This window comes from Catharus ustulatus, chromosome 2 (genome assembly GCF_009819885.2).
Source record: "Catharus ustulatus isolate bCatUst1 chromosome 2, bCatUst1.pri.v2, whole genome shotgun sequence".
Lineage (NCBI taxonomy): Eukaryota > Metazoa > Chordata > Aves > Passeriformes > Turdidae > Catharus > Catharus ustulatus.
Window position 1 is genome coordinate 5,355,014 of NC_046222.1, and position 25,375 is coordinate 5,380,388.

At 39.4% G+C, this 25,375-nt stretch overlaps 1 protein-coding gene across 2 annotated transcripts in view; it reads right to left on the reverse strand.

Moving 5' to 3' along the window:
- HTR1F (5-hydroxytryptamine receptor 1F) overlaps window positions 1–25,375 on the reverse strand; it is a 101,584-nt gene that overhangs the window by 32,368 nt on the left and 43,841 nt on the right. For both annotated transcript variants that reach the window (XM_033053122.1, XM_033053123.2), the window contains exon 2: window positions 21,642–21,742. The gene's annotated coding sequence lies outside the window, so the exon portion shown is untranslated. The remainder of the gene's footprint in view (window positions 1–21,641; window positions 21,743–25,375) is intronic.

Genomic DNA, 25,375 nt, shown 5'->3' on the forward strand with positions numbered 1-25,375 from the left:
TTGCACCATGCTTCAGTCAGTCTCTATATTTGACATGGGTGGGCAGTGTTGTGTTAGTCACAAAGCCTTGTGCCAAGGTGAGCCTTGGCAGTTTCGGATGCTTATGCAATGAGTACTGGGTATGTCGCTTGAACTTCCTAAACTCTGAGGAACAAGCTGTCTTTGGGATGTCAAATATTGTAGTTCATGCTTTAAGCTAAGTCAAATAGCCTGAAATACCTTCTCTTACTGTTTTGCAACATTTCTGGATCTGGAGTTATCCAAGCGATGCAGAAATACAAAAAACCCACCACAAATATGGGAGTGGACTGTGAGGATACTACTAAATAAACCTTAGAATGTGTTACAAAACCCTCAAACAATTCCCCTCTGCCTCCCACCCCCGCTTTTTTTAAAAAATTCTGGGCACATACTCAGATTACTTGCCTACTAAATATGCAGTTTCCACCTCCCATAGTGGACATGCAGCGCTGGTAAAAATCCAGTCTCATTTAAATTCAGTACTCCACTATCGAAAGCAATTGCAAAAAATACTGCCAAAGACTTGAGACCTACAGTTACCAGTCACATGATGTCTAGGTCTATTTTGCTAACCATCCCCCATGCTTAGTTTGTTCCCCAGCCTGCAATAACCAACTTGAAATTTACTGCTGCCATTAACTTGCTTATTATCTAGAGACTCCAAATGTAGCTGATGAATACCTGTATTCTCTGCCACGTTGTTTTCAAAGGCTTTCTTTTTCCAGTTGCAAGGTGTCAGGCTGATCCTACAGATTCTCACTGAAGCACTGTCTGTAATATTAATTTGGTGAAACAGGAAAGACAGCAGTGAGCTTTTCTTTCTAACTTACACAATCCATAGAAAGGCTGAAGAGATCTGAAGCTTTGTTTGCTCCTGCAAGTTCAGAGAGGTTCATTCACACAGCTTGATTCTGTGTGGGGACACTTGTCTTCCTAAACCCATTAATAGTGAGGCTCCTGTGGGGAGTCACAGAATCACGGAGGTCTTGTTTGGATGGGGCAGCTGGAAGTTGCCTCATCCAGCCTCCACCAGTAGCTAGGGGCTTGCTGACATTAGAGACCAGGTCAGCCATGGCTTTGCATTTGAGAGTTTTGAAAATCCTTAATAACTGAGACATTACAAGCTCTGTGGGCAACAGCACTGCCCTGTCCTACCAATGGAAAGTTTTTCCTGGTGTCCAGCCTGAACCTGTCAAGACAATGTTTGTGAATGTTGTCGTCCTTCATTATCTTGCCTCAAAATCATTTGACCTTGTGGTTTTTAACCTCCCTAATTTGCACTAGATCATCCTTTCTTCAGTCTGATGGATCACCCCTTCTTTGAGGAGGGAACAAGCCCTGTTCTTCACCCTCTCTCACAAGCCATGTCTCCTGCACCCTGGCCATCTCATAGACTAGACTGTCTTCATTTTCTCCACATCCATCTTGATCTCAGAAGTGGCTGAAGTACTGCAAGTCTGGCTTGATCAGTGCTGGCTGGATTGGGATAATCGCTCTTTACCTGCTGGACATGCTTATTTCAATGAAGTCATTTGCTTTGTTTGTGACAGGAGTGCAGTGTTGGTTTATATTAATCTGGCTTCCATGGTAACCTCAGGACCCTTTTGGCAGGGCTAATGTCAGGCTACTTGGTTTCTTGCCCTTGCAGGTGCCTGAGGTTTTTCTTCCCTGTGTGCATAGCTTTGCACTTTGCTGTGTTGAACTTCATGATGTTTGTTTGCTCAGTCCTCAAATTGATAGCCAGCTCCCTTTGTTTTGAAGCTCTGTCTTTTGTCATGTCAGAAACTTCTAATCTATTATCCTAGAGGATCCAAAAAGTCACAGGCAAGTTTCTGCCCTGATTTATTCTTTTGAGGGAGATTTTTCTATCCATTAACTGTAGAGGGAACCATGGAAGACTTATTCCCTAATCTGTAGTTGGCCTTTGAGTGTCTTCATCTTTAGTTTCCAGAAGTCAGAGCAATGGGAGATACAGCAAAACTAGTACTGTGTTTTCTTTTCATCCTGCTGTGCAGCCTGAATGGAACAGGAGCTTTTTTTGTTGTTTGCTGTGATGTTCTTCTGCTTTGTATCTATTCTGCCTTCCAAATACTGTGTTTCATCTTTAATGGTTATGGCACCCATTAAGCTGAGAACAGTATTATGACTGAACCATCTCCACAGACTGTTAGCCTCATTATGGAACCTTAACTTAATGTTCAGACTGTCGGTGCATTAATAATTGTTTGGGATAAAATGTTGGCTTGCCTTCCTGCCTATTCCCTTCTGTTAAGGTTCCATTATTTGTAAACAGGACAACTTGTGGCCAGTTAACCCATGGTGGGGTTTCCTTGCTGCTCTTCCTGTTAACATCTGATACTCCCCAATTTTTTTTATTTTCATCAGCTGTCCCTTTTATTTTATTTTAGAAACTTTATTTTAGACAATAAGACCCCCATGGATATGTTTCTGTGCATATTTTTTCTTTTAATTTTTGTAGTCTCTCTCAAGGGTTATCTGTCTTCTGCTATTGACCATGCAGATATTATTTAGGTGTATTTAGCTTCTGCAGTGGTTTTAAACTTTTTTATTTTTTGCCAGCCAAGGTGTAGATTACTAAAAATCTTTCAGTAGAAATGCAGGACCCCAGGTGATAACTGATGTCAAGCAGTAGTGTGGTGGGGTATTTTTTGGCCTAATTGTTTTGAGTGGATCTCTTAGAAGCTGTTCATATAAACATTTACAGAGCCCAAGATGAAAACAATAATTTTATCTGATGGGAAAATAGAAAAGAATAATCTTAGGCTTACAGTAGAGAAAGTCATGTGGGATAAGTACATATATATCTGGCTGATATTGCCTACAGGATTCACAGCAAAACACATATTTGACTCCCTTTGTTCACTAAGGGATAAAGGGCTAATAAGCAAAACCTGTTTTTAAGAAACCACAAAGATCTTTCACTTTGATAGACATCTTCAACAAAAACAACATGAAATCAACATGCCTCATACTGTTCTGTCTCAACCCAGACCTGGACTAGGTAAGAGTATTTTAACAGGGCATGAGCTGTACTGTTAAGGACAGCAGAAAAAGGCGCTGGGCTGATGAGTGACTGACTTGCTCTCTCTCAGCAGTAGCAATTTCTCTTTTCAGCCACCAGCCATCCTGGATGCAGCCATATGAAAAGCCCACTGCTGAGGGGGAGTGAGTGTGACATTCTCTTCTGTGGAGCTCAGAGCTAAATTAGCACAGTTCTCCTCCCCCATTTCTTCCTTCATGGATTGCAGTGCTGTGTCTGTATTAATGAGGCACCAGTCCTATGGAGTATGTCTTTCTGGTGCCAAAGTTCAAGATTGGTAAAAATGTCTGAAAATGTTTAGTTTTTTGAAGGTTATATTTTTTTACAAAGAGATTCTTTCATTCATTTTTTTTCTCCTTTCTTGGCTGTAGCATTAAAAAATTACCCATTTGATATAAAGAGATGTTAAGTGCTTGCCATTTCCTTGTCTTCCACCCTGTATTAGCTGTGGATGAGTTTATCCACATCAGAGGACATCCCTGGTGGTGTTAACAGTACCTAGTTTTCATGGATTTGGTCGTTTGCTGTGTTCTCATAAAGAGAACTTACAGATAACAACCCTTAAAGTTTCTTAGGTTATTTCCCACTGTGAAACATGGGGTTTGTGGGAAAAATGACCTAAAACACTTGAGAGTGGTCTCTGTATTGGTGGTGGTTGGAGGGCTGGGCAGCACTCTGCTCCTCAGCTAAAGTGCCTTCTTCATACTGCTTTGTAAGGGAGGCCACCCTTGATTTTAACAGCTTCTTCTCTTTCAGCTCAAAGATCCTGATTTTGTTTGGCACCAGGGCTAGACAATAAGCAGAAAAGTGCACTAAATGGATGCATGGAAAAAGCATGCCTGGAGAAAGGGCTTGTTCCTAACTGCCATGAGCTGCAGGATGGCTGCTGGTTGAAAAATGAATAATTGCATTCCTTTTTAAATGACACACTTTAGAAGTGGTGTGGATATTCCCTTTTTTTAGTCAGTCACATGTCCTGATCCAGCAATGTGGTTTAGTTCTTTTTAAACTCAGATGATACTTTGAAATAAATAAAACTAGCATGTGCTCCAACACTGTTCTCAAGCATGAGTTGTTTCCAACGTCCAGGGCCTAACTCTTAAAAAAGTGATAATTTCTAGGATAATTTCATGCATTCAGAATTCCCGTGGGCATTCAGCTGACGTGCCTCATGATAGACACCCAAAACTCAGAGCATGTGTGCTATGGGTCATGCAGGAACTGAGAGCTGACCTCCATCCCAGTGCCACAGTTCTCCCCCAGCCACTGAAACTGGAGAGTGCAGGGGGCAGGAAGCAGAAATCAGGGCTGGTTAACCAGGCTGGTGATTTCAGGGATGAAGAGCAGAAGCAGAGAAGTGCACTGAGGGGAGCAATTTTAAATAGTTGATTATAGAGTGCCTGCAGAAGGCTGGGTGCTTGCTGGAGCACAGATCAAGGGCTTTCTCCTCTGATGGGATTAGTCCACTTTGGCTACTTGTGTCAAGTCCCTTTCAGACATGCCACTGCTTTGATTCCTGCCATTCCCCAGAGGACTGTAATTAAGAAGTTACTGCCTCCCAAGTGTTCAATTATGTTCTCTGAAACCAAATAACCAGCCCTGAGTGTAAAACATCCCCTGCTCCCTGCATGAGCATTCTTCTGACACGTAGGTACCTCAGCTTTGGTAAAGTGCAGAGGATGTTTTGTCCCCAATGTGTTGAATATGAAGTGTTAGGGGATCAAAAGGAAGACATGAAGTAGGTAAAATAAATAAGGATGTAACTATGCTTGGTAGGTATTTTGGAAATAAAAGCTTATATGAAAGTCTGAGTAGTTGAGTTTGCCAGAAATGAGCGATGAAAGACTTCCAAGGACTGCAAGTCTGGGTTTTGATGTTTTGCCAGAGTCTCTGTGCTGGTGACAAACAAGGAGTTATTACCCCTTAAAGATGTTTATTTACACTAGCCAAACAGCCACTTATGCCAGCCCTGATTTTAATCTGTGGAGGCAAAACTCACTTTGTGAAAATAGTATATACAAGGCAGAAATATAATCTGCAGGAAAACTGGTTTTGAACAGTAATCTTGAGGGTTTCACCATGCCAGTGTTACTGTCACATCTGACAAATATTTATATTTCTCTTGTTTAAGGCATTCCAGCAATAAAAATAAACCTTTCCTAGGCACTGTCTTCCAACTCAGGCAGAATTTGGAACTAAACCTTCCTCATTGCCAGGCATGCTGGGCTCTGGGTGGGCATGAAGACTGATTTTATCCCTCCCTCACAGCACCAGCCTTTAGGCTTCCCAATGTGCTTGCCTTGTTTAGACTAAAGAACTTGATTTCTTTGATATTTCCTCTTAGTCCACATTTTATATTTATTTAAATTTTTTTCTTGTTCTTTCCTGCATGCTTTCCAGTCTGACCCTAACCCTCTTAAAGTGGTCAAAAATGAACAGACCAGTCTGGGGTGATGTTTTATATATTACACTATAATATTTCGTGGATTTTTTCCCCCTCTCCAACAGCATGGCATTGTTTGTGATCCCTTAAATCCTTCTCTGCAGAGTCCTTCACAGCCCTGCTTTGTACAGGTGATTATTCCTATAACTCAATGTAGTGCTTTGAAATTCACTATGGACAATGGCTGCCTCTTTTTAAATGGGCTGTTCCTCCAGCTTGCCCACAGATGATCTTGATTTAGGGCTGAGTTGTCAGAGTTGTGCCACAGTCAATGACACATTTTACCAGAAAAAGGCAATTGTCTGTGATGGAACTGTTGTTCTAGAAGAGGACTTGCCTCTCAGGAGATATTAATACCATAGGCCTTCAGGCAAGGTTAAAAATGAAAAAAAAGAAAAAAAGGAGTATTCTTAGGAAAAAAAATGAGTATATAGTTTTAAAAGCCAGGTTCATTGCCTAGTGTCTTTAAGTAGTATCTTTTCTCAGTTCTGCAAGTCATGGCAAGTTTCAAATAAATTAAGTATAAACAGGCTGGTTCCACACAAAGGATTAAACGGCAACACATTGAGAAAAAAAACAAAAGTAAACTCTGCAAAAAGTTAAGGAAAGACTTAACTTTGTTTGGTAGATGATTCAACTAAATTACAATGTGATTAATTTTACTAAATTCTGACTTAGCTAATGAGCATGGTTAACAAATATACAACAGACTCTTCAATTCCTTCACTTCCAAGATTACTTTTGGAATCATTCCCGCTCTCTACCAGCTGTTGTCGTGTCTGAGCTATGAAGTCACTTGTAACAACTAACCTGGAAATATGTTAGGAGCACTGCAGTTATCCCAGATGTTTTGAGCAGGGAAAAGTGATGCATGCATGATATTCTAGATTAGTATTTCTTAAAAATGTGTCCTGAGCATTGTTAGAACCACCTGGAGCAAGACATAAAAATAAACGGCATTATCTGGGTTGCAGACTATTGCCTTCCAAATAGAAGATAAACTCCAACATGAGTCTATAAACTTTTTTTTTTTTGGAGCGGGGCATACCTTCAGTTCTGTTACCTGTACCACTAGTTAATTCTTGTGTTCAAAAGGAATGGATGAACAGAGTATTTTAGTTCTGAATGTGCCCAATTTAGAAGAGAACAGGGAGCAGTACGATATTTGTAGTAGTCTGGCTGTTCCTAGTTAATTATAAACATCTGGTAAAACTGGCATCTTTATTACTGTACAGGCTACAGAATATAGTATCTTCCTTCTGCATCCTGTTTGTTTTCATAGGGATTTCTATTTTCTATAAAATACTTCTGTTAGTGTGGATAACAGCTCCTTTTAGCTCGAATGTCCCTGTATGGAGGAAAAGAATCTAGATTTGCACACCAGAAGGTAAAAAATCTAATTTAGGCAAATATTTTAAAGTGTTGTTGAATATATTGAAAAACCATCCCACACCTAAAATGACAAACGCCTGTATAGGACATATCAGCACTCTGCTGTCACATTGCAATATGTTGTATGACATCATTGGATCTCCAGGTTTGCTGGAGAAGAGTGAAAAGGGAAATAGGATTGCTGTTTCATACCTTAGAGAGGAATGTAATAATCAGGAAATTCATTCAGCTGCCAATGCTGAAATCTATCCACTTATTTTTCACTCTAAATGTGATTTTTTTGTCTTCCTGCAGCTTTGCAAAAAACCAAAAAAGCCAAAACCAAACAAAAAAGGAGTTGTCATGCTGATTTTGTGCCTTAGGATGAATTGGTAATGAAAGGGAAAAGAAACTAAAGACTTCAGGATTAGACAATTGCCTCTGGATCTTAAAATCAGTTTCAAGTCCTCTTTCTGCTCTCATATCAGTTTCCAGCTCTGAAGTCACTTAAGTGAGGCTCTCTTCTCTCTGTGTAATCTCTAATGCTTGACTTGGAGATGCCCATGGGCTTGAGAGCCCATCTCTGATTTGCACCAGTGATGAGATGATGTGGAAAGCTGATATCCAGGAGGTGTAGGGTAAAAATAAAGGGCTATGCATCACTAAAACCTAAGGCCACTGCCCATGGGGATTGGGGAAGAGGCTTTCACTGGATTTTGGAAAAATCTGTAGTGATGTACACTGCTGGAAAACACCATAAGCACTTCTAACTCACTATGGGGTAAAAGTATTGCCTTCCCAAATATGTCTAAAAATGTTGCTTATGTAACTTTTGTGGGGTTTTTTTGTGTGATCATTTTTTCCTTTAGAATTTTCACCATCAGTATTTGCAGTTATTTATTTTACATTTCTGGGTAAGACAAACCTACTTTACTCAATGTCAGAGAATAAATTAAGTCATCCTTCAGTGTGTCACTTTTAATCTGGAGATCATTCTGAAGATTTTTTTAATTACTTTGCATCTAGAAATATCAGTCTGATAATTTGTTCAAACTCCTTCAATACCATCTCTTACAGATACACTTATTTAAGGAAACTAATGGTTTAAATTTTGACTGTACTGTATATAAAATGCATTTCTTAAAAAAATCTTCCTATCATTTACATGGATAAATACTAATATATAATTTTATGACCTTTACTGTTATCTTATTTAGAATCCTGGAAAAATCCAAAAAAACCTAATTTGATTCAGAAAGAATATCTATTACTTTTATTTAACTAGCAGAGTACAATTTTAAAATTGTAGAAATTAATCTGAGATACACAATTTTCTTCTTTAATGCTGTCTTACCCACAGACCTGATGGATGGCTGCTTGACTTTGTCTCCACTAGCTGTGAGATGCAGGGGAGAGGACTTCCTCCAGATTTCTTCTTGTTCCTTTCCTAAATTTTGATCCCAACGTGTAAAAGCAACCTCAATCTCTCCCCTAGGAGGGCTAGAAAAGGCCATGGGATATTGTGGACTGTAAATCCTCATAAATCCTCTCTTGTCATGGTTTCTCTCAAGCTCCCTTCCCTCTTTCCCTCATTTTCCTGAGGAGATGCTGCCCTTGTACTCTGGCTGTGTTGCCTTTTTGCCACCTGTTTTATTATCCACACTAGTTATTCACTAAAATTGGCTCTCTTAGAGAACAAACCAATTTCTAACAGGACAAACCTGAACACCAAAGCCTACAGGTTTTGTGCCTGAGCCTGCTGCAGAGCAGTAATAATGACACAGGGCAGCACCACCTCTGTCCTCCTCCAAGAACAACTTTTCTATCCAAATTCTGACTCCCTCATGCCATGTAATTCAAGTGTTATGGTGTGAAAATGTTACTCTGCCAGGTTAGGATGTGGGTTTTCATCTTTTTAGCGTTTACTTGAAAAAAAACCCCAACCATGTGATAAGAATTATATATAATAACTATGTTTTGGAGCCACAAGAGCTACCAGCATGAAGGAAGAGTATCTGAGAGATGATTATAGGCTCAAATCAAACACTGCTTTGGCCCTGAGTCATGGCTGCAGCATTTCCCACTATAAAAAACAGGCAAATGGACTGGCCCAGCAGGTGCTAAATCTGGCTCTGGAAGCACACTGGAGATTGCTCTGAGGCTCAAATTTGGGGTCAGCTTCCTGTGCTGACCATGAAACTGAGTAAAATGAGTGATGAATTGTGCCTTCCTGGAGAATAGTCTCATTCCAGCTGCTGTCCTCGAAGCACCCTCACACCTGATAGTCTTTATCTCTGTTCTTGGCTCCTGCAATTGAAGTGGTGATAAGAACTAAAGGGCTAAAGTGTCCCAATACCTGTGGGTAAGTGTAAAAATGCAGTGCAGGCAGCACTTGCCCCAGGAACTTTTCTGGTCTACCTCATTTTCTCCTGACATTGCAGGAATATCCTGCCATGCAGCAATTTTCCATGAGTTTCTTTCAAAAAAATTAGTTATTGTCAAATTATGTTTGCTCCAGAGGATGCCAGGTCTGGGCAGCCTGAGACCATCTACACCAGCTGGTTTGGTGGCTGTGTTTCTTTTTGCTTGTGTGCTGCACAGAGATGATTTCCATGTGGCTTAAGGTACCTATTCTACAATTTCAGTGTTTTCATTTTCTAAATGAAGACTGAATTCTAGATATGTACTACTTCTGTGTAGAAAATGACATATACCTTAAACTGGAATGGGAATTCCTGGTTTCCCTTAAGTCTTCCATGATAATTTACACATTGGCCTCTGGTGACAGTTTTTAAGTGAGGTAGTACACTTCCAATCCCTTTGGTTTTTACATGCTGCTGAACATTGGCTTGACCAGTGCATTTGGGTTTGTAAAGCAGTCACCACAGAGCAAGCAAAGTCAAAACTGTCACTGTTTCAAATGAAAAGCAGGAGTTCAAATATATGGGGAGATTAACTTTGTCCTATGAAAAGCAACTCTGTTTTTCAGGAATCAAATTCACCTCTAACTGCAAGAAGAAAATTATCACCAAGTTACTAGCAAGAGCACTTCTGAAATGTGCATGCATTGGGACTGAGATGTTTAAGTGTGCTTGAAATTTGTCTTAATTATGGCTCTAAGCTTGTAAGATGCTGAAAAATAGTATTTCTATTTTGTAGGAGTGGGTGGTGTTATCTATTAACATAAGTTTGAATTCACACAGTTACATTTCAAGTCTATTTATAAGTGAAAAAATAACAAACAGATGAGTGAATATAGGTCAGAGAGGGGAGTTAGAGAGAATGGGAATAATAACACCTCTGGCTACGCATGAGGCACCACTGCTGCCAGGGAAAAAGGATCAGAAAAATAGCTTGGTGTCTAAGTAAACTGTGGCTGCTTGCAGCAGAACAAAATACCAAACATTCTGACTGAGCTTTACAGCCCTGCAGACTGCCTGAGGAGCTTTGTATTTCATCCCAGAGGCAGACATAGAGTGCTTATTATTCAAATACCCAGCACTTATCCCTGATAATGCTTTCAAGGCATACCTGACTGAACTGTAAAAAAGCCAATCTGGTCAAGTGCTGGTTTAATATGCACAGACACTGGCTTGCAAACCACCATGGATTGTTTTCATGAACTAGAATTTGACTGTCATGATTTAATTAAGAAATATATCAGAGCCTTTGGAATAAATGGGATGGTCAGGGGTGTTGGACAAGTGCACTGTGTGACACAAAAATCTGCACACTGACCAAGCTGTCTTCCCAAAAGTGAAAAGGGACAGGATTGCTTAAAAGAGTCACCAAACCACCTACCTTACCTATAATGCACCTGGTGCTTTTACATCATTCTCATCACCATGAGCCCCATTATGTCGTTGGGATTTGATTGTATTAACCTACATATTGCAGTCTTGAAAATCCTGGGAAAAGGACACGTTTTATGGCACTATAAAGTTATCATTTTTCTGCTACTGTATGAAGATTATTACATTCCCAGAAAATACATAACAGATTTAATCCGAAATAGGATTATTTTTTCTGTACAAGCAAACTGTCTGGCAGGCAGCAGGAGATAAAGAAAATGTTTATTATTAAATTTTGGTGACTCAGAGTAATATTTGTAAAAATGCATACACATAGAAGCACTAAAAAAAACCCTCAACAAAAATTATTAAAGCTGACACACTGATTTTAAATAAAGTTTTGAAATAGTGAAGCCTAATGGGCAGCTAGACATCATTCACAAATACAAACTAATATAAATTAAGAAATGTTTCTGCTCTAAACCTCATGTGTTAAACCTAATCAGTATTTACTGTATTATCTCTGAATTGAATAAGGACAGCGCATTATCTGTTTCAGTAATGCAAAGTTAATTTTAGCTGTCAGAAGGTTGGAGTCAAAGACCTATAAAAGAATATATTTCCTGAGTGAAATCTAAAGGGACATTTTAATTTGTTTCTGTTCCATTGCTTCTGAATAAATTGTTTTGAAGCAGATAATGAATTCGTGTAAGTGCTAGTCTTCTGTTCTGGTCCTAAGATTTCTAAAAGCTTTCCTAAGAAAGCTCTTTTTTCTTACTTTTAAAGAATAATCAAATACAATTGGGTGGTTTTTTTCAGTGTTAAAATGCCTTTGTTATGGCAGTTCAAGTGCAAGAGTTTTAAAAGTTTAAATTACCTTAAGTAACATTTATACAGTTGTGTCAGACTTGTTTAAAATTTTAAATATGCATTTTATGTATAATTTTCAGAACTGTAACTGTATTGGTTGTTCCCAGATGATCATCACTGGGGAGGAGAATCCTAAACTTGGAGAAAACTTCCAACTTTTCATTTCCACTAGTGAAGAGATTATTTGAAGGTAAGCCATTTGAAGGTGATTTAGAACTGTTGAGAGATGAAGTGTGCAAGCAAAAGCCTCCCCTGTATTTTTTCAACTCAGTATAGTGCATATTCAGCTTCTGAGGTCCAAAGTTGCAAATTTTTCTTTTAGATATGCAAGACAAATTACAGAGAGATTTCAGTGGAAGCAGGGAAGGTACCTGCAAGCATAGTTTTAATAACAACACATGCCCTACAACTGAATTAATGAGACCCTGGCTATGAAATTATTAAAAATGCAGCACTGATCACCAGAGGATGCTGAAACAGCCAACAATAAAAATAGATAGATTGGAAAAAGATCACAGCAGATTCATGGGTATGGAACCACCACTGTTATTTGAATGACTCTACAGCTAACCTCCATCCCAGGAACTCCTAAGCTATTTTGAGCAGGACTGTTCCAGTGTGGCTGTATTTAGATAGTGTCTCAAAGTGAATGTTTTTTGGGCCTTAGTGAAAAACATCTTTGTAGTGACATGGAAGATCTTATTGGGTCATACCAGTGAATTATAAAGAACTTAATGGGGACAATGTTCTGTTTAGTGCTGTGGTATTCTTGCATGCAAGCTGGAAAGCTTTTGCCAGATTGTTAATTGACTGAAAGGATTCCTCCAGCCCTGGAGAACCAGGCTGAAAAGTTTTCTATGGCAAAGTGGCAGCTTCCCCTCCAGTGATGGATCCTGATGAGCCAGAGGGCTCAGTCACTCCCCTCCATTGGCACAAAGACTTTTTTCCCTGGCTGCTGCTGTAAGCTCTGCCTTTCTTCAGCTGAGAATAAGTGAGGGCTGTGTTGTACCACAGCTTGTAGCACACTGAGCTATAAAAGCTGTCACTAAACACAAGTAATTTTGTGTGTGAGGCTCATGAGGGAATGGGAGGGAGATAGAAGAGTTGGAAAGTTAGCCCAGCACTTCAAAGTACAAAAAGCCTCTAGTTAGTTTGACTTAATTAGATTTTCCTCTATATGCCTTATTTTTTCCTAGCTGGATCCTGAGATAAGCTCAGGAATGTGGGTCCCTTATTTTCCACAAAATGATGACTTTCCTTTCTGTAGGATAGCCTGTCAAATTTTGCCTCTACCTCTTTCTACCACTGGAGTATCTAAGATATTAAGAAATGTTCTTTAATATTCTTCAGATTAGAAGGCTGGTTGGCTTGAAACAGGCACGAATATCCACGAATATCCTCTGTGTTTGCAACATGAGTGACCATAGCCCATCCACCAAGAGCTGGCAGCAGCAGCAAGGCACCAAACCCCCAAACTCTCACTTGAGTTTGCAAAAAAAAAAAAAAAAAAAAAAAAATTGGAGAGCACAGGGTTCCTTCCAACCCAGGCAAAGTTTGGTTTGTTTGTATTCCTCTCTGCTTTCCAATAAGGACAGAAGCACAACACTGCCATGCTTGATGGAAAAGTTATTAAAAGCTGGAACCACAGCTTGCAGTTCCAGAGAGGGCTTTGCTGGCCTGCCTGCTTTTTAGACCACAGTGAAGTTTTTCATAATTGCATTGTTTCTGCAGGGTTGTGAGCCCAAAACACAGTTTAAGATGCTTTGAGTCAACACCTGAGGACAGCTGGATATGGGAACATACATGTGTTGGGTACAGAATAAAACAACTGCCTGTGGAAACATTCTCAAGGCTGCAAGTTTACAGCTGAAGGTTTATTTGATGGGCAGCAGATGTAAAGTATTAAATCCCTACCTACGTGGGCTTCAATTGCCTGGCATAACTTCAGCTTCTGAAGGGCTTTAGTTACAATTTATGTATTTAATATAATTGTTACAATTTATCTGGCAAAAAAACCCCACAAGTGTTTTCAAAACCACTTTTCCCCAAGCCTTCACTTTGCCTATTCATACTGAAAGCTCTCTAGCAAATGGACCATTTATTATTGTATTTTTGTTCAGTACAAGTGCCTGGGTTTTGAAGCACCACTGCAGTAACACAATTATGAGCAAATAACTACTCCAGGGTAATTCCATACAGACCTTCATATTCACATTTTTGTACCTCAGATACATTCACAGCTTACCCAGTGCATCAATTAATTAGGCTAATCTGAGCCTACTTATGACATATGTCTGTAGCTTCCAAGTCATGGAACTGTTTTATCTTTTTGAAATATAAATTGCAAGTGTTAAAGGTTGGGGCTTCTATTTGTGTATCTTAAAGCAGTGAAAGAGATAGGAAAGAAATATCTTTGTGCTGATGAGCAAGAGCAGCAAAACTGTCAAATTCTGCCCTTTCTTCTTATGGGTCAGTTCAAAATCCATCTCTCTGAGCAGCAGCTCAGCATCTGGCAATCAGCCTTGTTACCAAATAGTCCATTTCTATTATTTTAAATGCCAGCCTGAATCCACAGCAGGTTTCTCAGTTGTTCCTTATTTTATGTAATCAATCAGTGCAATGACTGCTAATTACTAAACTTTAGAAAGCATTTTATGGAGGTGATGACCAAGATACCTGAAGACATGAAGTTCAAATACAGGTTTAATGTCTCCTCCTGGTCAAACACAGCATTTTTGTGTTTTAGGGTTGCCTTTCTCTAAGCTGCAATAACAAAATGTAAAGTGCTTACTGGTGTTATTTGCCTTAATCATATTTAATCAGGCAACCTTCTGGGGTTTTTTTATTTGCTGTCCTATCTACTCTTTTAGGTGCAGCTGAAGGCATGATGTCCGTGTTTGTCCAGCTTAGCAGTATACATAATTTAAAACCAAATCTTGTTCCAAAGTAAAGGAAATGCTGTTCTCATGACAGACTCGGAGAACTGGACCTTTGTTTGCCTGGCCAGGTAAATACCAACTCCTTGAAGGAGTACAGCATTAAATCTAAATTTCCAGCTTGGTGCAGGGATAGGTGAAGATCTGATGATCACTGTCCCCACATTTCCATTCCAAGCCCTCTTTCTCTACTGTTCTCTACTTTCTAAGCTAACCTTAACCAGCTGGTTGAAATTTCTTTCTGCCTTGGGTTATTTTCTTCTCAGTGTAGGAAAAAAAGAAAACATTTCCAGGAAACATACATTAGAATATTTTCCAGCAGCCATGTTTTTCAGAGGCAGACAGAGAAAAGGTAAGTTCTTCTTGCCAATGTAAAATGTCTGTGAATGTTTTTCTTGGCTGAGAAATTCTAGCTGTCTTTTATGACCTTGACATCTGACATAGGATGACCTTGTTGGTGAGACACATGGCCTTGATATCTTTGTGGAAGCTTAATTAAATGTGAGTAACAGAAAAATGAAATCTCGCAACGTGTACAGGCTTCATAGATTTTTGGGAAATGAATTCTGCAAAGAATGCCAGTGCTAAGTATTGTTTCCTCATAGGAAAAACACAATGCATTGTGTTTCCATTCCATTTCCAGGCTATCATCAGTCTCTTAGATGCTTCATCATCTCCAGCCTGTCAGCAGCTGATTCCAAAGGATCCTGCTTTGCTCTTTGTTCAGATTAATCTTTGTAAGCTGCTCTGGGTCAGAAGCACATCAAGAAATCCTGTATCAATCAGCTAACTTGTATTTTTCTGTACAGAAATATTGATCTTTCTTTCCAAGGACCTGAAAGACCCCGGGGGAAAAGTTTCTAACCACAGGCTTAGATAAAGCCCTCTTTCAGGACAACATTTACATGCAAGCTTTGATTTTTATGGATTATAGCCCTTGGCTGTCGTGGGAGACAAGGCTCACAACAGCACAGACCTTGTCAAAAACTCTGCAGCAAGGACTCTGAAAGCCCACAGTAGCTGTCACACAGAGGAATTTGCTGCTCACCAAAGATTTCCCAGCGCTTCTTGAACAGACCATGCTACCTGTTCCCCTGCACTGGGGACATGGCAAAAGGTATTGGCTTATGTTAATCTTCCCTATGAGTTAAAGCTTTTTTCTCACACTTTTTCTTTCCTATCTTTCTGATTAAACTCCTCTTCCTGAAGTCACCAACACCTGCTAAGTGGGAAAGTTTCACGCACCTGTTTATATAAAGGGAAACGAAACTGTCATTTTCTAAGTTTTTCAGCTTTTTTTAGTAGAATTCTTCTCACCTCCTTTTATGTGTGTGCCTAAGCTAAAAGCAATCTGTGCCAGACAGGTACTCTTTGGCACTTTAGGCACCCTTTGTGGGAAAGGAGAGAAGCAAATAGTGGGGTGAGACTGTGCTGACCTATTTACACCAGATGCCTTGGCACCTTACGAGTGTCTGCTTCTCTCTTTTACTGCAAAAAGAAAGTTGGGGTGATTGGTTCAAAGTGTCTATATTTGGTAAGTTGAATTCCAGCCTTTATTTGCAGGTATTACATGTTTAAGCTTTGACTGAGAATAAGGGAGATTTGGCAATTTGCTGATGGGAGAGGTGACAGATGTGATAGTCAGCAGGAATAGATTCTAATAGATTATAATTGCTCCTACTGCAGCATAGTCCCGATGTTTAGTGTCCTGAAAATCCCACACTTTTGAAAGGGAAAAAGATGTCTCTTCTCTGAAGTCAATTGAAGTGCAAGAGAAACAAACCTTTAGAACAAAACTTTGTCTTAAGTCTTGACTAAAATCTCAAATTTGAGCTGAGCCTTTCGAAAGTGACTCTGTTGAGCTTTGTACCAGCCCTATCTGCAATAACTGAGCTTCAGTTCAACTAAACACATTTAGGTGATGACAACACTATGTTCAAAACAGGACACAAACTTATCAAATACATTGTAGTTGCCATCATTTTTAAAAACACATTTTCAAAGTCTGAACATTTCTTGCCCTTATTATTGTAAGTGTATGCATTTTACTGAAGTGGCAGTAACTTGCTTTCCCTTATCTTAACTGTAAGTGACCCCATTCATTTGTAGCTAAAATTGTCCTCCCCGGAGTGCACTGGCTTCAGCAGAATTACAACTTGCATGATTTTAGCTGATAGCCTCTACTGCAGATACATAACCTAAAGAAGTAACACATCTCTGGCAATACATGATAAAAGAAGCACTTGGCAAAGGTCAACTTTTCAGATGTCTTGTGGAAATCTCATTAAGTACAGTCCTCTGATAGGTCCTCTTCTTCTGCCTCAGTGTCTCTACCAATTGTCCTGAATTTCTGATTGAAGTTTGGCATCTCAGTGACTTTTTAAACAAGTTAGAAGGCTCCAGTATAATTAAAATAACCTCAAAGTCAAATTTAGCAGGTGAGAATTTTGATAAAACTCTTTGAATTAACTCTATTTTATGAAAGTAAAACAATCTTTAAATTATCAGCCCTTCTGAATGTAGCTAAGGCTGCTAAGATTTGAGTGAATGTCAGGAAAATTCCTAAATGTTTGAACAAAAAAGCCCTGCTGAAGCAATTATTCTATATTAATGGGAGCTATGCCAAAATGAAACCCTTCTGCAAGCAGGGCCTATCTTTTCAGTTTTCCATTTTAAATCTGAACTTTCCTGTCATTTCAGCTTTCCATTTGAAAGCCTAACTTTTGTCTGCAGTGATGACTTCCTGTTAAGTTGATGTTTAAAGTTTGGTGCATATGTTAGAAGAGTGCAGGTACAGAGATCAGAAATAAAAGTAGATGATCCAAAAGCTGTGATGAATTTTAGCTCAGTGCTGAGGCAAAACTTACCACTACCAGCACTGTTGCTGCCTGCAAACTCCAGAAATTGTTTAAGCTGAGCCACTACAAATAGAGAAACGTTAATATTTATGTGGTGATGTTTGATCATCAAGCCAGTTTTCAGCTGGCAGACTGCTATAAAATAAAAAGATGGACAGCAGTTAAAAAAATAAATTAAATTAAGCTGTTTATTAGATATGAATCAGTTACAGAGTGGGATGACAAGCTCATTCTCTGTCCTGCTGGAGGCTTCTACAGGGAAGCAGAGTACTCCATGACCTTGAGGTTTCTTTCAGAGCACATTTCCTTTCCTTACATGCACAGCAATATGTGGGCTTAAAGCCTGGCTCTTAAAATCTGCATTGCATTCCCCTTTAGGAAGAAGTAAGTTACAGAGACTCTTCATTCATGATTTAGAAGAGTCTGTGTGCCTGTTTTCTGATCTTGTACTTGTTCAGGATGCTTGATCTCAGATCCCAGCATTACAGAGATTTGCTGCATTGCAAAGGTCTTGGATTGAGGAGGCTGAGCAGTAAGGAACACACCAAGTTCAAAGAGCTAAGGCTGAGTTCCATGGAGCACTGCTGGGGTTAAACTCGTTGGCATCCTCTCTGCTCAGGTACAGAAGGACTTGTGTCCTGCGAGCTTTTGGTCAGCAGGAGCCTGCAGGATGCTCTTACCCTCTTCAATAAACTTCAGTCTCTTGTGTTGCATAGAAAAAAAAAGCCCTGCAAATCTGAAACCCAATAAGCTCAAATTTGAAAGCCAAATACAGTTGGGGCAGCTGAATGTCTTAGTGCCCCACTGGAGGCATCACTGTGAACATTCTGGTGGAGCACCCTCAGCCTAGGTCAGAGTCTATCTCCCAAGACACCAAAGAAAAAAAGTATGGAGTCCGTCCAAGGCAAGTAGATGGTCAATGTTTACAAGGATTACAAAAGATGAATCAGCCTACCAGATGTTGGAAGTTGCAAGTACTTAACCCATGGGAGGAAAAATTGCAGGAATGCTTCTGAAAAACTGCTGTCTGTTTATTGCAAGGATGGAGACTTCACAAACCAACTGCTGTCCACTGACCCAGCTTCAGTCTCAGCCTTATTGAGGGGTATGAAATATGCTGGTCTACCAATATGCTGGTAATTTAAATGATAGATGCTGATAAGTACTTTTTTCCTTGTTGCCTGAGCTTTACTCAAATTCTTCCATTAAAATATATAATTGAGTACCTAGGCAGTTGCATTTTGATTTGCATCTATTGCCAACCCAATACATCTTTCAGATAAGCCTTTTCATGCATTACTTTTAATAATAATGCCTTAAATTAAAAGGCTGCTTCCATCAGCATAATGAAGCAAGATAGCCAAGAAAATAGCTGTGTGCCTGAGAACAGAAATTCATTAAAGTAAGAAAAAAAATCCATGAAACAGGGATGATAATGAGAAAAATATTGAGCCTCAAAGATGACAATACTGAAAGAAGAGACTGCATTTAGGGCTTACTGCATGAGAGGGGTTGTTTTCCCTTTCCAGAGACCTTGCCTTTTTTTTTTTTTTAATTCTGACAAATCACATAAAATTTTGGCAACTTAGTTACTTTTAAATTGCCATAGGCATATGGGAGTTTAATAGCACAAAACCTGTGCCTGATAGTGATATCAGGGATAATCCTTTATGCTACTTACGTAAGAGTTAGTTTTAATTATTTCCCTTCTTTCAATACTGAGAAACATGCAGTTTAATAATGATAAACACCAAAGCTGCTCAAAGAAGGCAATTTATTGTAATCAAGGTATGCTTTCTCAATAATTACCTTCCTGGTCTCTATTTAAGTTGCAGATTGTGCTACTTAAATGTATCTTAGAAATGCCTTGTCCTTATAAAGTTTTTTTTAAAAAAGAAATATTTGAAAAGGTGCTGAAAAGTATTCTGGAGAAGATAAAAATATAAGGAACTTGCATAGTGGGCACTAATGAGGCACGTGCTTGGCTTTGAATTGCATCCCCTCTTCCTCTCCCTCCCATCTTTATTTCTCATCTTCAGCCAGTCAAGGCAGAGCTAAACAAGCAAACCAGTGCCCATCTGACTCCTGCCTGCCTGTCTGCTGAGCTGTGCTGCTGCTCCTGGCAGGCTGTGGGCATCCAGGGACACACAGAGGGTTTTTACAGGGGGAGCTGACACCCTGCACACATCCAGCCTCAGACAGGTGTTACAAACCTGCTCTCTGCTTCTTGTGACTGTGCAAAGACAAAAGGTTCTGCCTGGGACAGAACAGCCCTTCTCTGCTGGAGCACAGATGGTATGAAAGTAGTTTGTGTGACACAAGGTGATAGAAAATGTTTGGCTCACTAACATGTGCTGTCAAGACCTGTTTTCTTCAAGCTGCCAGCCTGTCATTGTCTTTTGGAAAGCAGCATGCAGCCAGGAAAACCATTTCCATCAGAAACAGAAGCCCTGTTTATACTTCACTTTCATTTTCTCCTACCAGGTAATTTCTCTCTCTAATGTCACCACAGGTATTTTAGTAGAATTAAGGAACAGCCAAATTTTCTCTCTTATTACATAAAAAACAGTAACTAGAAGAGAGAAAATAGGTTTTAAAGATGACAAGAGTAAAGGAAAGAGAAGCTTTGAAACCAAGCCTTCCCCACACCTGAATCTGCTGAACTTTCCAGATACAGTATAAAAGTCTTCCTTTTCTCTATTAAGTGTACAGATGGCAGCTGGAGGAATTCCTGACCAAGGTAAAATCTAACTTAGCAGTGTGAAATAATACAAGTTTAGGAATTTTGTCTTTCTGTATATATTCTTCATGGCAGCAACAAAGGCTTGTAAGGGCTAAAACTGGCCTAAAGGGCTAAAATTCTGACCTATTTTTCACTAAAATCTGTATGTTTCATTAACAGTGCCATGGACCAACTGGGTGACTTTAGTCCATTTTACAGCTATCCAGTGACATTTTTTTATTTGTTCTATTATTATAAATGCAGCAACCTTGTCTTTACCTCTCACTGTAAAACTTTTAAAGCTCAGTTTGCTGTATCTTTCAGAATGTGGACACAATCCTGAGATGGTAGGGGTCAGAACTTGTGTAGATATAGATAAGGATAAGGAGAGCTGAACATGGGAAAACATCAGCCTTAAGGGTCTTTTTCTTCCTCTAGCAAAAAAAAAAAAAAAAAAAAAAAAAAAAAAAAGCAAAGCAATGTGATTAAATGTGATTAAGTACCTTAGAAAATCTCTGAATGTCGAATGGCGGCACGTGAATGTGACTCTACTGTCTCAACATGTGGAATTTTCAGGTTCACTTATGAGCAATCATATTTCATGCTCATTTGCTCAGGCCATTAAAGGATTGCAAAAGATTTATTTTGTTTATTTTTGCCTGGTTATTCACATGTCTCAGGGTTAAATGACAATTTCTTCTCCTGATACTGTTGCAGGAAGTTTTACCCTTCTGTTTTAAACAGTTTTGTATTCAAACCAGTTGTCCTTTCTGAAACGTTATCAGTGTTAAGCTGTTGTATTTGAATGACTACTCGCAACAAAGATTTTGGCATTTCATCTTTGTTGTTAAAAATCTACAAGTAGGCTATGGAAAAATTCTCTTGGTAAAACTGCACGAGGCAAAACCAGAAATAAAATCAAGCATACAGTGGCTAATGCGAAAATGGAGAAAAGTCTTCTCATCTTTGTGCTGCTGGGCTTTCCATCTTCAAAATGTCTTGCAAAGGTTAAGTCTTTAAAATATATCTGTGCAATGAAGCATTATATTGGCACCATTGTTTTTTTCCCTTAGTTAAAGTAGATGTTGAGTGTTTAAATGTCCAAGGCTGTGGAGAAGGTCGCTCAGATCTAGGACTGCAGACTAAGCTGCTTCTGCAGTGCCTGACTTTCTCACACTGGGCTGGACATTCTTCATTTATTCAATCTTCCTTTCGTCAGCCACTGCTCTGCTTTTCTCAACTGATTGTCCTCTTTGACATCTTTTCCTGGCTGGTCTGCAGTTTTCCACTGCGCTAAGTGTGCTCAGATTGCCCCATTAAGCCTTCAATAACCCCACAGCTCAACCCTCGCTTGGCTGCATTTCCCTGCTCCCACGTGAGGCTTTTTGCAGTGCAGACTTTTCTCTCCTCCTCTACTACTTTAAGGTAAGGTTAGTCTGGCAGAGGTCAGCAAAACCCTGCTTTGCAGAACCCCTATGGAACATCCAACCAAATGGATTTGATCACTAAAGCAGGTACATCACAAACACATGTATGAACTCTCTGTGTGAGGGTGAAAAGCAACTCACCATCTCCTGTGTCAGGAATCACCTTGGAAAAGCTGCCTCTGGGAATAGGACTGGTAGTAGGAATTAAATCAGCCTTAGCAACACAGGATACTGCCAAAAACCTGCAAGAAAGCAAAAATCCATAATATAGGCTCTGTAAATGACAATGAATGATGTCTACTTCAGAGGAAAGAAAAGATTTTTCAGAAATGCCTAAACTGTAATTTTCAGGATCTCTTCAAATAACCGTGAATGATTGTTTAAAAGCTTAGAGACCAGAGCCAGGAACTCCCACTGCTCAGAGCTCACATAAGAGCATAGCTGGTGATGACAGAAATACTTTGTAAGGAGCTAATGACCAGCAAGGACCTTGCAGGATTGGGCACTCCAGAAATCGACTCCACTTGAGGAGCTCCAGAAATCGAAAGTCCTGACTTGTCCCTTCCTGAAGATAAATGAGCAGGTGGAGGAAAGGGGGAAGGAAGCCTGTGCTGTTTAGCCAAACCAGCAGTTTTAGTGTCTCAAGCTTTTAGCACCGGAGTGCATCTGTCAGGTGCTAATTGTCAACTTGCACTGACTGCAGTAGGAGCCCGGGGCACTTGGCATTTTGCAGTATTAACCTGCTGTTATTAAGCTAAAGAGATAAACATGCCAGAGTATGCGATGTTTGAAGTGCAAGGCATTATTTCTTGCTTTCTCCCAACTTTAATATTTTTTCTTCCCCCCAGTTAGCAGTGTCTTATGGCAAGCAAGTGCCTAAAGAGGAAACGTAATACAAAAGAATATGCACTGTGAAAAGTCTGTGCTGTCAAGTGCAGAAATATATCATTCTACCAAGAGTAGGCTGATTTAATTTTAAATATAAAATCTCTAAATAGCTAATGTACTTAAAATGTAAAAAATCAGATAACAAAAGCAGTTCTTGTCTCAAAGGAGAACTGCAGTCAGTGAGAAAAATGAATAAAAAGAAGACATAGTGACAAAAGAAATAAGGAACTACCATTAAATTCCTGGGGAAAAAGAAAGCTAATACCTAATAATTTTTCTCACATTATCAAATAACATGATAATTTATCCAGAACATAATTATGTTCTGGATTTGGCTGTTACTTGGTATCAGATGAGCTCTTACAGCTCAGAGTGTTCTGGGGCAGGTTTTGAGGTGACCTCTTTGTTGGCATTATGGCCAACATCCCTGGAGTGTCCAAGAAAGGACTGGATGTGGCACCTAGTGCTGTTTTGTAGTTGAAAAGGTGGTGCTTGGTCAGGGATTGGATTTGGTGATCTTGGAGTTCTTTTCCAGCTTTACTGATTCTATGATTCTGTGGGCTAGGCTAGGATAGTAGGTGATGTGACTTCTTCAGGTTGTCAGTACAAATTTGGGAAGTTCTGGTTTCATTATTGCTGTAGGAAAGGTGAGAGCACCCAGCAAATAATGAGTTATAACATCAGTGTTGCGTTTGTTGCAAAAGCTTGGAAAAGTAAAAGCTCTTATAGTTTTGTACCCATGCCACTGGTAGACTAAGACATTTTTCAAAAATTAAGTCTCCTGCTTAGTACAGAACATTAAGCTTCCAAATGTAACTTATTGGCAGTAATAATAGAGTTTAAAAAGTAAAATGATTGCTCTGTTTTTCCCTGCTGTCCTTTGTAATTCAGATTTCTCTCTCTCTAGGCAAGGCCAGAAAGGACAGAAGGCAGAGGGGCCAGCATGAGCTACTGTGGTAACATGCAGCACTCAGGAAATAATGATCTGCTTTGCTGTGTCCTGTTTAGCATCCACCAGATGACCATCAGTAACTGACCAAGGCAGAGTGGCCCTTTTGTCTGGTTTAGTTTGGAAGTTGTTGGTGTAACCATTGCCTCCATCCTTTTCTCTCAACACACTCCTTCAGATGCAGCAAAACTCTGTTTTGAATGAGACTGCAGGAATGCACAAGAGGTGGGATAATTTTAGGGTGACTTTAAAATGCTCAGAAGGATTTCCATCTTAAGGGGCAGATGGAGAGGAAGTTGACTTTATTTCTTATTTGAGATCTTGCACCTTCATTCTCAGGTAAGAAATTTTAAGTATCACAACATTTAGACAGCATCTAAACACCTCAGAGATTTTATTTGGCTTTTCTGAACAAATAAGAAGTCTCTGTTTCTTCACAAACTCAGGGTCTTTATTGTACATGCCTTACCCCTGCAGTCTATCCTTTCCCCTTTCTTTTCTCTTTTGGCTTCTGCATCTTCACAATTTCATCTTCATCTCAAATGTGTTTTGCATGAGCACAGCTCTTTGCATTCAGGCCATCCCCAGTTGCATCCTCTATTTCTTTCCTGGTCCTCTAAATGCAAAAAGGAATATTTCTGCCTTGCATGTGCTAGCACAGTCAAGAATTTCATGGTTGGCACTGCCATCCAATGACTTCATTCTTGTCTGAATGGGGAGAGTGACCTCTGAAGGGGATCTGGAGGGCCCCTGGGTGTTTAGATCATCATTTGCTCCCTGATATCTTGTTTGGAGTGCTGCCAGTCACTCCTGTGCAGGGAGATTTGCAAGCTGCCTACAAGCTCTTGAGAAGACCTTGTCTGGATGGGAAGGATGTGGGAGTCCTTGTTGATGATACAGCTGTATGGATGGAGCTGTTCTACCTCTTCATTTTTCATTATCATTATAATTTCATTATCATTACCTTATCATTTTCAGCTTAATTAAAATGTAAGTACCCTGGACCTAGGGGATCAGCACAGGAACTGAACAGACATCTCCAAGATGAATCTTGCATAGCTGGCAAGCAATGTTCATACGGAATTATGCTTTTTTTAAAGTTTCTAAGATCATCCAAAAAAACCCAGGTAATGTTTAATGAGTTAAGTAAGGCTGGATTTACAATAGTGGTTCCTGTAAGCTGAGGATAAAGAAGACATTACAAAACTGCAGAAATAAGGATTTTTGGAACTATTAATAGGTAATTTACAATTAGAGTAATTTTTTTTAATGGTAGAACATCCCCACATAAGCAAAAAAATGGGGAATTATCCCAAGTCCTATGAACTCTCTGTTTTGTTTAATAAACAGAAGCCAAGCTTTTAAGAGATTTGCAGTTGTTTTCTACACATGAGGACTTAGTATTTCTGACCAAACCCCAAACCTCTTTTTACCCAATATAAAATCATTTCATATCTGCTCAAAATCCCAGCAGTCTCAGTTTCTATGTGGCAGCAACTTCCTCTAGGAAGGTAGTGCAGCAAAAGAAATTCTGAACCTGCTTCCATCTCTGAAACACATTTATTGTTTCCATTGCTTCTCAAGCCTCAGTGTACTCCTACTTCAAGACTGAATATTTATTATGAGGTTGAAGTCTGCCAGTAACCAAAACCCAGAATTATCAATTCCAGGTCTCCTTTCTTAGCAAAGACATTGATATTATGAGGGCTTTGGTCTTGTGAAACACAACGGGGAAAATCTTGTGAAATGTGTGGAAGAAAAACTTGCTTTTTTGTGGCTAAAAATAGCATCTGCAGTAATTCCATGAGAAGAATAAAAGTGACTTTCTTACTCTGTAGAGGATGCTAAATAAGACTTTTTATCATGGTACCTTTTTGTAGGATAATTATGGAAGAAAACCAGCTTTCCATGATCTAACAGCTGTTTGCAAAGCTCAACTGGCAGCATCATTTCTTATCATGCACAAGACCTAAGTTCAAGATCACACACAAATTTTTGTCTTCTCAAAAGGCAGTAGGAAGTGAAGGTAGCATAAAGA